This window comes from Nicotiana tomentosiformis, chromosome 2 (genome assembly GCF_000390325.3).
Source record: "Nicotiana tomentosiformis chromosome 2, ASM39032v3, whole genome shotgun sequence".
Classification (NCBI taxonomy): Eukaryota; Viridiplantae; Streptophyta; class Magnoliopsida; order Solanales; family Solanaceae; genus Nicotiana; species Nicotiana tomentosiformis.
Window position 1 is genome coordinate 126,957,528 of NC_090813.1, and position 12,776 is coordinate 126,970,303.

The following is a 12,776-nucleotide window of genomic DNA, read 5'->3' on the forward strand; positions in this document are numbered from 1 at the left end:
GATATGGGTGATTTATTTACATGTATGCTTGTGTAAGTGTTCTACCATAATTCAAGTCGACCAGTAAGAGTAGAGACAATGAATGGAACATAAGGAATGATCACCACAAAATGTAAAGTGTAATAAAGACAGTAATGAAATTGAAACAACGAATAATATAACAAGGTTAGCTACACAGAACTAAGCAAATAGTGCAACACCGACAAAGACAATTAATAGTATGCTAAGAAAATAACTATCAAAGACAAGAACAAAATAATAGGAAAATGTCAACAAGAGTCACTACCGAGGTACCGCCTCGTAGTCTTAAATCACAAAATGAATCACAATCTTTCCTTATATCACCGCGGAAGTCTTTACATTTAGTTTTAAAAATCATTTTTCGCGAAATAACATCCCGCAATTTAGCTAACCTTATCACATGGCATGGCTTCTATTAGTTCTCCTACTACCCACACGTATTAAGCCCACCTTATCTCACCGCATGCATTTCAACACCCTGACCTTATACCACCACATGCATATCAATATCACAACGTATCATAAGTCGATATAACGACCCAACCGGTCATTTTGACTGTTAGAACCCCGTTCCCCTAAATAAGACTCCCCGTATGTGCTTTTACTAATTTATGACTTGCGGGGATGGTTGGTTCGGTATTTGGAAGTGTTCGGGTTGAAAACGGAGCATTTGGTTCCTTAATTGGCTTTAAAATGGGCGAGTTTGACTTGGGTCAATATTTTTAAAAAACGACCTCAGAATCGGGATTTGACGGTTCCAATAGGTTTGTATGATAAATTTGGACCTGGGTGTATAATCGGATCAGGTTTTGGATAACCAGGGAGCATTTCAGCGCCTATTGTGGAAAGTTGGTATTTTGGAAGAATTTCATAAATTTGAGTTGAAATGCATTTCAATGTTATCGATGTCCGTTTGGGATTCCCAGTATGGGAATAGCTCCGTGTGATGATTCTGGTCTTAGTAGCGCATCCGAATGTTAATTTGGAGGTCCGTAGGTAATTTCGGAGTCATTTGGCGAAAGTTAGAAATTTAAAGGTTTTTAAGAAGTTTGACCGGGAGTGGACTTTTTGATATCGGGGTCGGATTCAAATTTCGGAAGTTGGAGTACGTCTGTAATGTCAATTGCGACTTGTGTGCAAAATTCGAAGTCAATCGGATTTGATTTGATAGGTTTCGGCGTCGAATGTAGAAGTTTGAAGTTCTAAAGTTCATAAAGCTTGAATTGTGGTGTGATTCGTGATTTTGATGTTGTTTGATGTGATTTGAGGCCTCGAGCAGGTTCGTGTTATGTATTGGGACTGGTTGGTATGATTGGACGGGGTCCCGGGGGCTCGGGTATGATTCGGGGTAGTTCCGGACCAAGTTTGGGTGTTTTGATGCTGCTGGTTCTGGTGTTGTTCTTCGCATTCGCGAGGAGCCTCTCACGTTCGCGGAGAAGGATTTTGCTGCTGGGACTTTGTTCTTCGCGTTCGCGAAGAGGCTTTTGCGTTCGCGAAGAAGGAATTTCAGCTGTCCATCGTTTGACTACGGAAGCTTATATCTCTTAATCTAGAGATGATCCAAAAATAAAAGTTGTAGATATTGGTGTCTAGTTTTTAGAAAAGTAAACCATTTATCATTTGGACTTGTGTACAAAACATTATGGTGGATACACTATAGACTATCCGGAAAGAGTTTGGAAATCTCTACTGCACATGGCTGACTTTGGAAGCTTTTATCTCGTAATCTACAATGAATTGGGAGATGATCAACATATGCAAGTTATATCCCTTGATGTGTAGTTTCCATAAAGTCAAACCATTTGTGATTTGGAGTTTTGTACAAAAAGGTTATGACCATTATACTAGAGGCTGCCTGAAAAGAATTTGAAAATGGCTTTTGAGAATTTTGTTCATCGCGAACGCGAAGAAGACCGGGTCGCCTGGGCAGTGTATAAATTTGCAAAAATGGGTTTGGCTCATTTCATCTCATTTCCTTCATGGGAGCCGACCTAGGAGCGATTTTGGAGCTCCATCTTCATCATCTATGTCAAGGTAAGTGATTCCTACCTATTGCAAGTTAAAAACTTGGTTTATATACGAATTTAGGCGAAAATATTCATGCAAATTAGTAAAAATTTGGGGTTTTGAAGAAAAACCTAGAAATTAGTATTTTTTAATTTTTACCATGGAATTGGACATGGAATTTGGAATAAATGATATAATCGAGTTCGTGGTGTTATGGGTAATGTTTATCTTCGAAAAATTTCGGAATCCGGGCACATGAGCCCGAGGGTAAATTTTACTGACTTTTCAAGCGGAGTTGAAAATTATTTAAATTGATTAATTATGGGTATTAGAACACATATTTATTGATTTGCACATTGATTGCATAGTTTTGGATCGACAAACATCAATTTGAGGTATTAGAGTGGCGTTGGAGCCGGCTATGGAGCTTCGGAGCGAGGTAAGTCTCTTGTCTAACATTATAAGAAGGAATTTACCCCATAGTTGATTTAAATTAATAATTGTTGCTAATTGTGGGGGGCTACGTACGCACGAGGTGATGAGATTCTGTGCGTAGCTACTAATATTGCTAAGTTCGGGTAGGTTAGGACTCAAATCATGAATTACTTATGATAATTGTATCTTTATTTAATCAAAGCATTGGGATTATATTGTAAATTGTTAGAGGAAAATTGAAAAATTCTGAAAGTTTACATATTTGAATTTTGTGAAAAAATCTTTAACTGCTAATGGAAATTGTACATCCTTATATGTTAATCTTATAATATCTTCTCATTCCGGAGGATCATAAGAAAATAACCTCCTTTCTTTTGGAGCGGGCCGAACGCCTCGGCAGTATAGATGCATCTATGGATCGTGCCGCACATCCCTCGGCAGTGTACACGATACTCTGGATCGGGTCGTACGACCACAGCGAAAATCGTACCTAATAATAATAATTTACACGATACCTTGATATTTTATTGCAGCTTGTGAAGCTAATTGATAAATTGAGAATTATTTGAATTGAAAGAATTATTATTTCTGCTTATTAAGGAAATTATTGTTGTTCACATAAATCATGTTTATTTAAATATTTCTATTTTAATATTATTGACCCTTAGTGAGTGTCAAAGTCGACCTCTCGTCTCTACCTCCGCAGCCAGTAGAGTCTCCTTCAGAGTTATTTATATTTTTCCTGTCTAATTTGTATTCCGGACAGTTGCTGTATTTTATTTTATATTCATAGTAAATGTTCATGCACTTGTGACACCGGGTTTTGGGAGGATTTCGGGTTGTTCTGTATTGAATTTGTTAAAAGTATTATTATTTAATCTGTAAATCCCCATTCTTTACTATGTATATTAAAGGTAAATATGATTTCAAAAGTAATAAAAAATGAGAATCCAATTTAGTATTTATTATTGGCTTGCCTGACAGTGGTATCCGACGCCATCACGACCTTAATGGATTTTGGGTCGTGACAACATGGTATCAGAGCACTAGGTTCACTTAGGTCTCGCGAGTCATGAGCAAGTCTAGTAGAGTCTTGCGGATTGGTACGGAGACGTCTGTACTTATCTCCGAGAGGCTACAGGGCTGTTAGGAGCACTCCCCTTCTTGATTCCTCATCGTGCGATTCCATTCCTTTGAGGCTTATGCCTTCGTTTCCTTCCTATTCAATATGAATATTATGCGGCGTGAAGAGCTTGTTATAAATTGGGAATCGAGGAAATTTAATGGTACTACAGATCTGGTGCAGGATGTTTCTCCCTGCGCATTTGATTGAGCTATTGTCACCGTCTTGCGGAAGGCCGCTCTGTCGTTTCAGCTCGGTATCAGTATTACCTAAGGTTTTGAGATTTAGCATTAGTTGTTATAACGATTCGTGCGTTGCTATCGCACAATGTTCATGTAATGGTAGGATGCTTGACTATGCGTCGAGGCAGTGAATGACTGGAAAGTAGGTTTTACTCAGTGCATGATTCAGATATTCAGTATTATTATTTTCGGCGGAGGAAAGGCAATCGGACTACGAATGCTCAGGTTTGGGTCGATGGGGTAACAAGACTTGGTATTTTCAAGCGTGGTGGAATTTCCATCTATGATGTGATGACATCATCCTTGATGGAATGTGTTAAGTTCGCCGGTGTTATGGTCTTCTTCAATTCGCCTTTGGGGCAGAGTATTGTGAAATGATATCGGGGAAGCGGCTGTAAGAGACCGCGATGTGCAGTGGTTCAGGACTGAAGAGGTGTTCCTAGTATTAATGGCTCGAGAAAGATGATCCACGGAAAGGCTTAAAGTTGGTATCGATCGATTGGTTCAAGTGCTACAGAGATAGATTTTGATTTAAGGCAACAACTGGGCAGCGAAGGATGAGGAAGAACATGTGGGAGGTGTCTTGTGGTGGTTAGGTTCCTAGAAGGCCAAGCGTGAGAAACAGAAGTCGAGTAGTTGCTTAAAGGAGAGGGTTTGACCAAAGTGGGAGAGTTGCAAGGTAGCATATGGATTACGTGGTAGGATAACTACATATTTTGAGGAAAGTTTAGAGTGATTTGGAACTCATGGTGGACAGTGACTAGGTCTACGGGCTTAATTTGGAATATTGGCTGCTATACGGAGAAAGGTTGGATACGACAGAAAGGAGCTACTTGATATGAAGAGAAATGCAACATGACTTCGGGTTGGAATGTATTGTCGCACTTGTAGTTGATGTCAATGGGGAGTGAACGTACTTGTACAACTGGTGAATGAGCACGGGCTCAGGATGTCTTATTGATTTTGTAGTAATTGTACTCAGCGCAACGTCATTGGAAGGTGTCGGCATGGAATTTCTATAGGTAAGTTATCTCTGGTGAGCAGGTTAACGGTTGTGTGGTGTTGACGAAACTCCTACGAAGAATTCTACTGGCTAACAGTAAGGGATCGAATATGTGAATATGGCTAGTGACTCAGAGTGCCCATGAAATGTTTAACAGAAAGGTTGCGAGAAATTTGGCAGGTTAGTTGTGCAAGATTATGTCAATGGGGAGCAAGGAGTATCGGTGGGTTATGGGGTTATGTAATGGTAGCTTCAAGCTAAGTGGGAGAGCCCCACAGTCTACAATTTGATTGCATTTTTGTCTATTTATGAGGTTTCTGGTTAGCAGCATATTGATAGGTTATTACGACTAAGGAAAGAAAACATCAGTGGTAATTTGAGCAAAGGATTTGAGGAATGTATGCTATATTTGGCCTTATCGATTCATGTTCAGGCTATGGAAAGACTCAGAGTTTATGCTTTGTGTTGATGTGATGTACAAGGAAGGCGATTCAGCCAGGTGCTTCTTTGAGAGAGTGTTCAATTGCTAGCAGAGCCTTAGAGTTGATTATATTCTGGACCAGGTCAGAATGGGTGATCCTAGTGGATTCAAAACGTTAAAGTGCGGTGCCTAAGGATTTCGAGCATGTAGTATGGTTAAGTATCGAGCTTTTGCAGCAGATTATGAAAAGGGTTTAGTGTGTTCTATGTTATCTTCGGTCTGTGGTGTAGCATTGGAGAAATAGGAGAAAATGACTTCAGATTCATAAAGGAAATATTAGAATGGGCGTATCAGTTGAAGATGCGAATGTGCGCACAAGGAGTGTATGAGACTGTTTGTGGGTTTTAAGACAATGTGGTCTCATGAAATGGGGTCACTCAGAACGAGTGCAGATTTGGTTCGTTACGTTGGAATGGAGCTATTGTTACTATTTCTAAGGCAAGTAGATAATAAATTGGAATAAGCGGGGTCGGCTAGTAATGGTTGAATCAGCATGATTATGGCAGTGATCAGTTTCTTTAGCGTGAAGTTATACATGTAGTTTGTGGTTATACACTTGGGCTTGAGCGCCACCACCACTTGGTTGATTTGGGAGGTATCTGATTCGAATGGCTTTATTGTGTAAATGGATCCCGGAAGAGTTATGGCGGCTTAGATCATGACTTGAGGTTTGTATTTTCTGCGGTTTGAGAATTCAGTTACGTGTTATAATAGTTCTCCTGAAATGAGTAAAGTGAAAGGTTTCTATATGAGATATGTATCCTATTAGTGGTTCAGGAGTTATGATGAAATTCTTGGGCTTTTGCGTATTGGTAAGGCGGGTGCGGTGAGTGACACAAAATTTGAAAGTTGAGGATCAAGGTTACAATTCGGTGTTGACAGAGATGTCATGAGCTCGGACGAGAAGGGAAGAATTCAGATGTTTAGAGTAAGCTAGTATTGTCTTTAGCGTCACGTGAGATCGGTGTCATGTGTAAGAGGCTTTGTGTATTGATTTGCAGATTTTCGATTTTGCTCTACAACTTTAGTGTGGTTGGCGGTATGGATGTGCAGACTTGTTGCCTGGTAGAGAAGGTCGTGGGAGCATATCCCACGGGGAGATTATATAAGTGTGACATGTAGTAACTTGATTGGTTAAAGATGGAAACCAAGTATGGAGATTGTGGTACTATCGCTTATGTGAGAATTTGTGCCTGAAGGGCGCTCGGTTCATTTGGTTGTGAACTGTGGAAGGTTGTTCCGAGATTGGCGGTTATTTTTGCGTGTCAAGGGAAAGAGGGTTATTGTGGATCCTTGAAAGGTTATTTAGTCCAGTGCTGAACGATCAGAATTGGTTTGAGGTCCGTGGATCAACCTAAATGTGAATGTAAGCTCTATATCAGGCCGGATGTTTTCATTTCAGCATAGCGTTGTTTGTGGAGGAGTCTTAGGGACTTGGATGCTATTTCTGTCGTCATCTATTCTATGTAATACCTTATTGTGCCATGTGAGTTGTGAGACGACTTGATTATTCGTACATGTGTTGTGGTCCCGAGTAGCTTGCAGTGTTATATGAGCAGGATGGCTCTCGATATACAGGTCATTTATTGCACCTTAGTTGTGCTTGAGTTTTATAGCGTATGGTGCTACCCATCTCCCCAGGATTTATATTATGCACTTGGTGTGCTTATGGTTTATATTCAGGCATTACGTGAGTATAAGCGTTCCTGCACGATGGGTGTTTTCTTTAGATTATTATGTGTGGATCAGGTGGCATACCGCCACGGGTATGTTGTTTGGATCGGGTGGCAAGCCGCCACGGGTATCATGTGTAGATCGGGTTGCACGCCGCAATAGTGTGATGATGGGTACAGTTCCCCATATCTATCTTGGGTGTTTAGTTTCTCATTTCTGAGGAAGGTTCATAACATCCTTTCGGTTGTTTAATTAGTTACGTGGGTTGAGTGGTTCTTTCCAGAGTTCATTTTCTTTATGTATCACATTAGAGTTTGTAGTTGTTGGGCACATTGTGGCATCATATGAGATTTTTGGTAGTATCTGAGATGGCTTATTACCTGAGTAGCTTATGCTGGGGGAGACGAGATTATTGGACCTGGGATCAGTGCGATCAGATTTATATGAAACATATTAAAGAACAAATATCATTATTTGGTTCACAATGAGGTAATGGTTCTTGTTAGAAGGAAAAACTCAATGATTTATTGACTCGGCAGTTGGTTATGAATTTCTACACATTTCTTCCATCGTGGAAACATTGCAAGAGTTGGAACATGACTTATATGTGGCATGAGGTGTGTTGTGGGCATCAGTTTCATGGAATTTCGGCTATTGTTATCAGAGGATGTTATTATGGTCATGTGAATTATGTGATGCATGGTCTAAATTCAACAAAGGTATGCAATCCTGTATTGGTGCTTCGTGTAGTGATTGATACGGTGTTCGTATGTTGGAAACATGCCTGGTGGAGAATTCTGGATGCTAGAATTGGGTTCTAAGGCTTATTTTCCTAAATAAAGGGGAGTATATTTAGATTGGCTCGAGCTAATGTGCTCAACTGAGTAGTGGTAGCACGGGCAGGTGCACGAGGTGTTAAACAGTGATTTCGGACAACTCCAGAGCAGTTCTTAGCATGTTCGAGGACGAACATATATTTAAGTGGGAGAGAATGTAATGACCCAACCGGTCGTTTTGACTGTTAGAACCTCGTTCCCTTAAATAAGACTCCCCGTATGTGCTTTTACTAATTTATGACTTGTGAGGATGGTTGGTTCGGGATTTGGAAGTGTCCGGGTTGAAAACGGAGCCTTGGTTCCTTAGTTGGCTTTAAAAAGGGCGAGTTTGACTTCGGTCAACATTTTTAGAAAACTACCTCGGAATCGGGATTTGACGGTACTAATAGGTTCGTATGATGAATTTGGACTTGGGTGTATGATCGGATCGGGTTTTGGATGACCCGGGAGTGTTTCGGCGCCTATTGTGGAAAGTTGGTATTTTGGACGAATTTCATAAATTTGGGTTGAAGTGCATTTCAATGTTATCGATGTCCATTTGAGATTCCGAGTCTGGGAATAGCTCCGTATGGTGATTCTGGTCTTAATAGCGCATCCGAATGTTAATTTGGAGGTCCGTAGGTAATTTCAGAGTCATTTGGCGAAAGTTAGAAATTTAAAGATTTTTAAGAAGTTTGACCGGGAGTGAACTTTTTGATATCGGGGTCGGATTCCGATTTCAGAAGTTGGAGTAGGTCCGTAATGTCAATTATGATTTGTGTGCAAAATTCGAAGTCAATCGGATTTGATTTGATAGGTTTCGGTGTCGAATGTGGAGGTTTGAAGTTCTAAAGTTCATAAAGCTTGAATTGGGGTGCGATTCATGATTTTGATATTGTTTGATATGATTTGAGGCCTCGAGAAGGTTCGTGTTATGTATTGGGACTGGTTGGTACGATTGGACGGGGTCCTGGGGGCCTCGGGTGTGATTCGGGGTCGTTCCGGACCAAGTTTGGGTGTTTTGATGCTGCTGGTTGCTGGTTCTGGTGTTGTTCTTCGCGTTCGCGAGGACCCTCTCGCATTCGCGAAGAAGGGTTTTGCTGCTGGTACTTTGTTCTTCGCATTCGCGAAGAGGCTCTTGCGTTCGCAAAGAAGGAATTTCTGCTGTCCATCGTCTGACTTCGGAAGCTTATATCTCTCAATCTATAGTGAATCTGGAGATGATCAATGAAAGGTATAGCCCTTGGTGTCTAGTTTTCAGAAAGGAAAACCATTTGTAATTTGGACTTGTGTACAAAATGTTATGGTGGATACATTACAGACTATCCAGGAAGAGTTTGGAAATCTCTACTCCAGATGGATGGCTTTGGAAGCTTATATCTCGCAATCTACAATGAATTGGGAGATGATCAAAATATGCAAGTTATAGCCCTTGATGTATAGTTTCCATAAAGTCAAACCATTTGTGATTTGGAGTTTTGTACTAAAAGGTTATGACCATTATACTAGAAGCTGTCTGAGAAGAATTTGAAAATGGCTTTTGAGAATTTTGTTCATCGTGAACGCGATGGGGGGCTCGCGAACGCGAAGAAGGGTCGTCTGGGCAGTGTATAAGTTTGCAAAAGTGGGTTTGGCTCATTTCATCTCATTTCCTTCATGGGAGCCGACCTAGGAGCGATTTTGGAGCTCCATCTTCATCATCTATGTCAAAGTAAGTGATTCCTACCTATTGCAAGTTAAATACTTGGTTTATATACGAATTTAGGCGTGAAAATTCATGGAAATTAGTAGAAATTTTGGATTTTGAAGAAAAACCTAAAACTTGGTATTTTTTGGATTTTTACCACGAAATTGGACATGGAATTTGGAATAAATGATATAATCGAGTTCGTGGTGTTATGGGTAACGTTTATCTTCGAAAAAGTTCGGAATCCGGGCACGTGGGCCCGAGGGTGAATTTTACCGACTTTTCGAGCGAAGTTGAAAATTGTTTAAATTGATTAATTATGGGTATTAGAACACATATTTATTGATTGCATAATTTTGGATCGACAGGCATCGGTTTAAGGTATTAGAGTGGCGTTGGAGCCGGCTATGGAGTTTCAGAGCGAGGTAAGTCTCTTGTCTAACCTTGTAAGAGGGAATTTATCCCATAGGTGATTTAAATTAATAATTGTTGCTAATTGTGGGGGGCTACGTACGCACGAGGTGACGAGAGTCTGTGCGTAGCTACTAATATTGCTTAGTCCAGGTAGTTTAGGACTCAAATCATGAATTACTTGTGATAACTGTATCCTTATTTAATCAAAACATTGGGATTATATTGTAAATTGTTAGAGGAGATTTGAAAAATAGTGAAAGTTTACATTCTTGAATTTTGTGGAAAAATCTCTAAATGTTAATGAAAATTGTACATCCTTATTTGTTAATCTTATAATATCTTCTCATTCTGGAGGATCATAAGAAAATGATCTCCTTTCTTGTGGAGCGGGCCGAATGCCTCGGCAGTATAGATGCATTTATGGATCGTGCCGCACTTCCCTCGACAGTGTACACGACACTCTGAATCGGGCCATATGACCACGACAGAAATCATGCATAATAATAATAATTTACACGATACCTTGATATTTTATTGTAGCTTGTGAAGCTAATTGATAAGTTGAGAATTATTGAAATTGAAAGAATTATTAGCTCTTAGCACACAAAGCGAAGGTATGCCTTCTTTTCTTTCAATACTAGCTAGTAGTGAAGACTCTTCTTGCTCACCTTTCTGGGATAGTTTTCATCATAGTCCTTAGTTAGACGAGATAAGATTCTTAGCCCTGTAGATGACTCCATCTAAAATATAATAGGGTTAGCCATTTTCGGCTGCTCGTTTCGTATCTTGAAGAAAGAGTAGGCTTAAGTAATGTAATAGGGGTCAGGTCAATAATAGATATGCTATTGACCTACTGATTTAAGGCCTTCGTCCGATCCCGAATGCACATTTTTTCGGGTTCATCTTCAATTGATGCTTTCTTAACCTTTCGAAGACCTTGCGTAAATTTTCGATGTGGTCAGTTCTTTCTTTTGAAAAGACTACCAAATCATCCACGTAAGGCTCACATATGTTATGTAGGAGGTTAATAATAATTTATGTCATCGCTCTTTGATATGTTGCACTTTCTTTTTCTTTTTTTTGGGCATATCGTAGTAAGGAAAGGAAGTGAAGGCACTCATTCGAATCGAATAGCTGAAACTACTATAACTCCTATTTTTCTGCATTGAAAGAATTATTATTTCTGCTTATTAAGGGAATTATTTTTGTTCACATAAATCATGTTTATTTAAATATTTCTATTTTAATATTATTGACCCTTAGTGAGTGTCAAAGTCGACCTCTCGTCACTACTTCTTCGAGATTAGGCTTGATACTTACTGGGTACACGTTGTTTACATACTCATGCTACACTTGCTGCACATTTTTCTACAGGTACATATATGTCTAGCGGCCTTGTAGGCGCAGAGGTGTGGTTAATACAGAGACTTAGGTGAGCTGCATTCTATATTACGATCCACAACCAGTAGAGTCTCCTTAAGAGTTATTTATATTTTTCCTGTCTAATTTGTATTCCGAATAGTTGTTGTATTTTATTTTATATTCCTAGTAAATGCTCATGCACTTATGACACCGGGTTTTGGGAGGATTTTGGGTTGTTCTGTATTAAATTTGTTAAAAGTATTATTATTTACTCTGTAAATCCCCATTCTTTACTATGTATATTAAAGGTAAATATTATTTCAAAAGTAATAAAAAATGAGAACCCAATTTAGTATTTATTGTTGGCTTGCCTGACAGTGGTATCCGGCCCCATCACGACCTTAATGGATTTTGGGTCGTGACATCATCAGGTGCCCAAAATCACAATTTACAAGAGAAACCAAACAATAATAGAATTTCACAATAAGGAGCCCACGGCTCAACCACAACATACAATAGCAACAATAACAACAATAACATGAGTATACGACAAGTAAATCCTTACAAGGACTTCAGAATATAAAGAAATGGAAGAACGAGTTCGCAAGAAAGACACAACAGGGAATAATGGTCTCAACAAGAATAGCTCAACAAGGGAGAGATAATGTATAACAATGACTCCGCAAAAGTATAATTCGACGACAAGAGAGATAACATGAATCAATGACCCCAAATAAGAATACGTAAACAATGGAAGTGTAATGACCCGGCCAGTTATTTTGAGTATTATAACCCCGTTCCTCCATTTACTACTCAATTTATGCTTTACAATTATTTTATGACTTACCGGATTAGTTGGTTCGGGTTCAGAAGGAATTCAGAGTGAAATGAGACACTTAGTCTCATAATTAGAAATTTAAGTTAGAAAAGTCGACTGAATGGGGACTTATATGTAAATGACCTCGGATTCGAATTCTGATAATTCCAATAGCTCCATATGGTGATTTTGGACTTAGGAGCGTGTCCGAAAAATTATTTGGAGGTCCGTAGTAGAATTAGGCTTGAATTGGCGAAAGTTAGAAATTCGGCGATTTTGGTCGGCAGTGGAAAATTTGATATCGGGGTCGGAATGGAATTTCGGAAGTTGGAGTAGGTTTGTAGTGTTATTTGTGATGTGTGTGCAAAATTTGAGGTCATTCGGACGTGGTTTGGTTAGTTTTGGCATCGGTTGTCGAATTTATAAGTTTAGAAGTTCTTAGACTTGAATCCGATAGTAATTTGGTGTTTTGATGTTGTTTTGAGTGATTCGAAGGTTCAACTTTCGACTAAGTTCGTATGGTGTTTTAGGATTGGTTGGTATGTTTGGTGTAGGTCCCGGGGGTCTCGGGTGTGTTTTGAGGTGAGTTTTGAGCGAGTCTGGGTATTTCCGGAACTCAGGTATGGTTCTGGTGCTTTGAATTTCACGGACCTCAACAGAATTTTGCGGCCGCGCTTGGAATTTCGTGGGCCGCA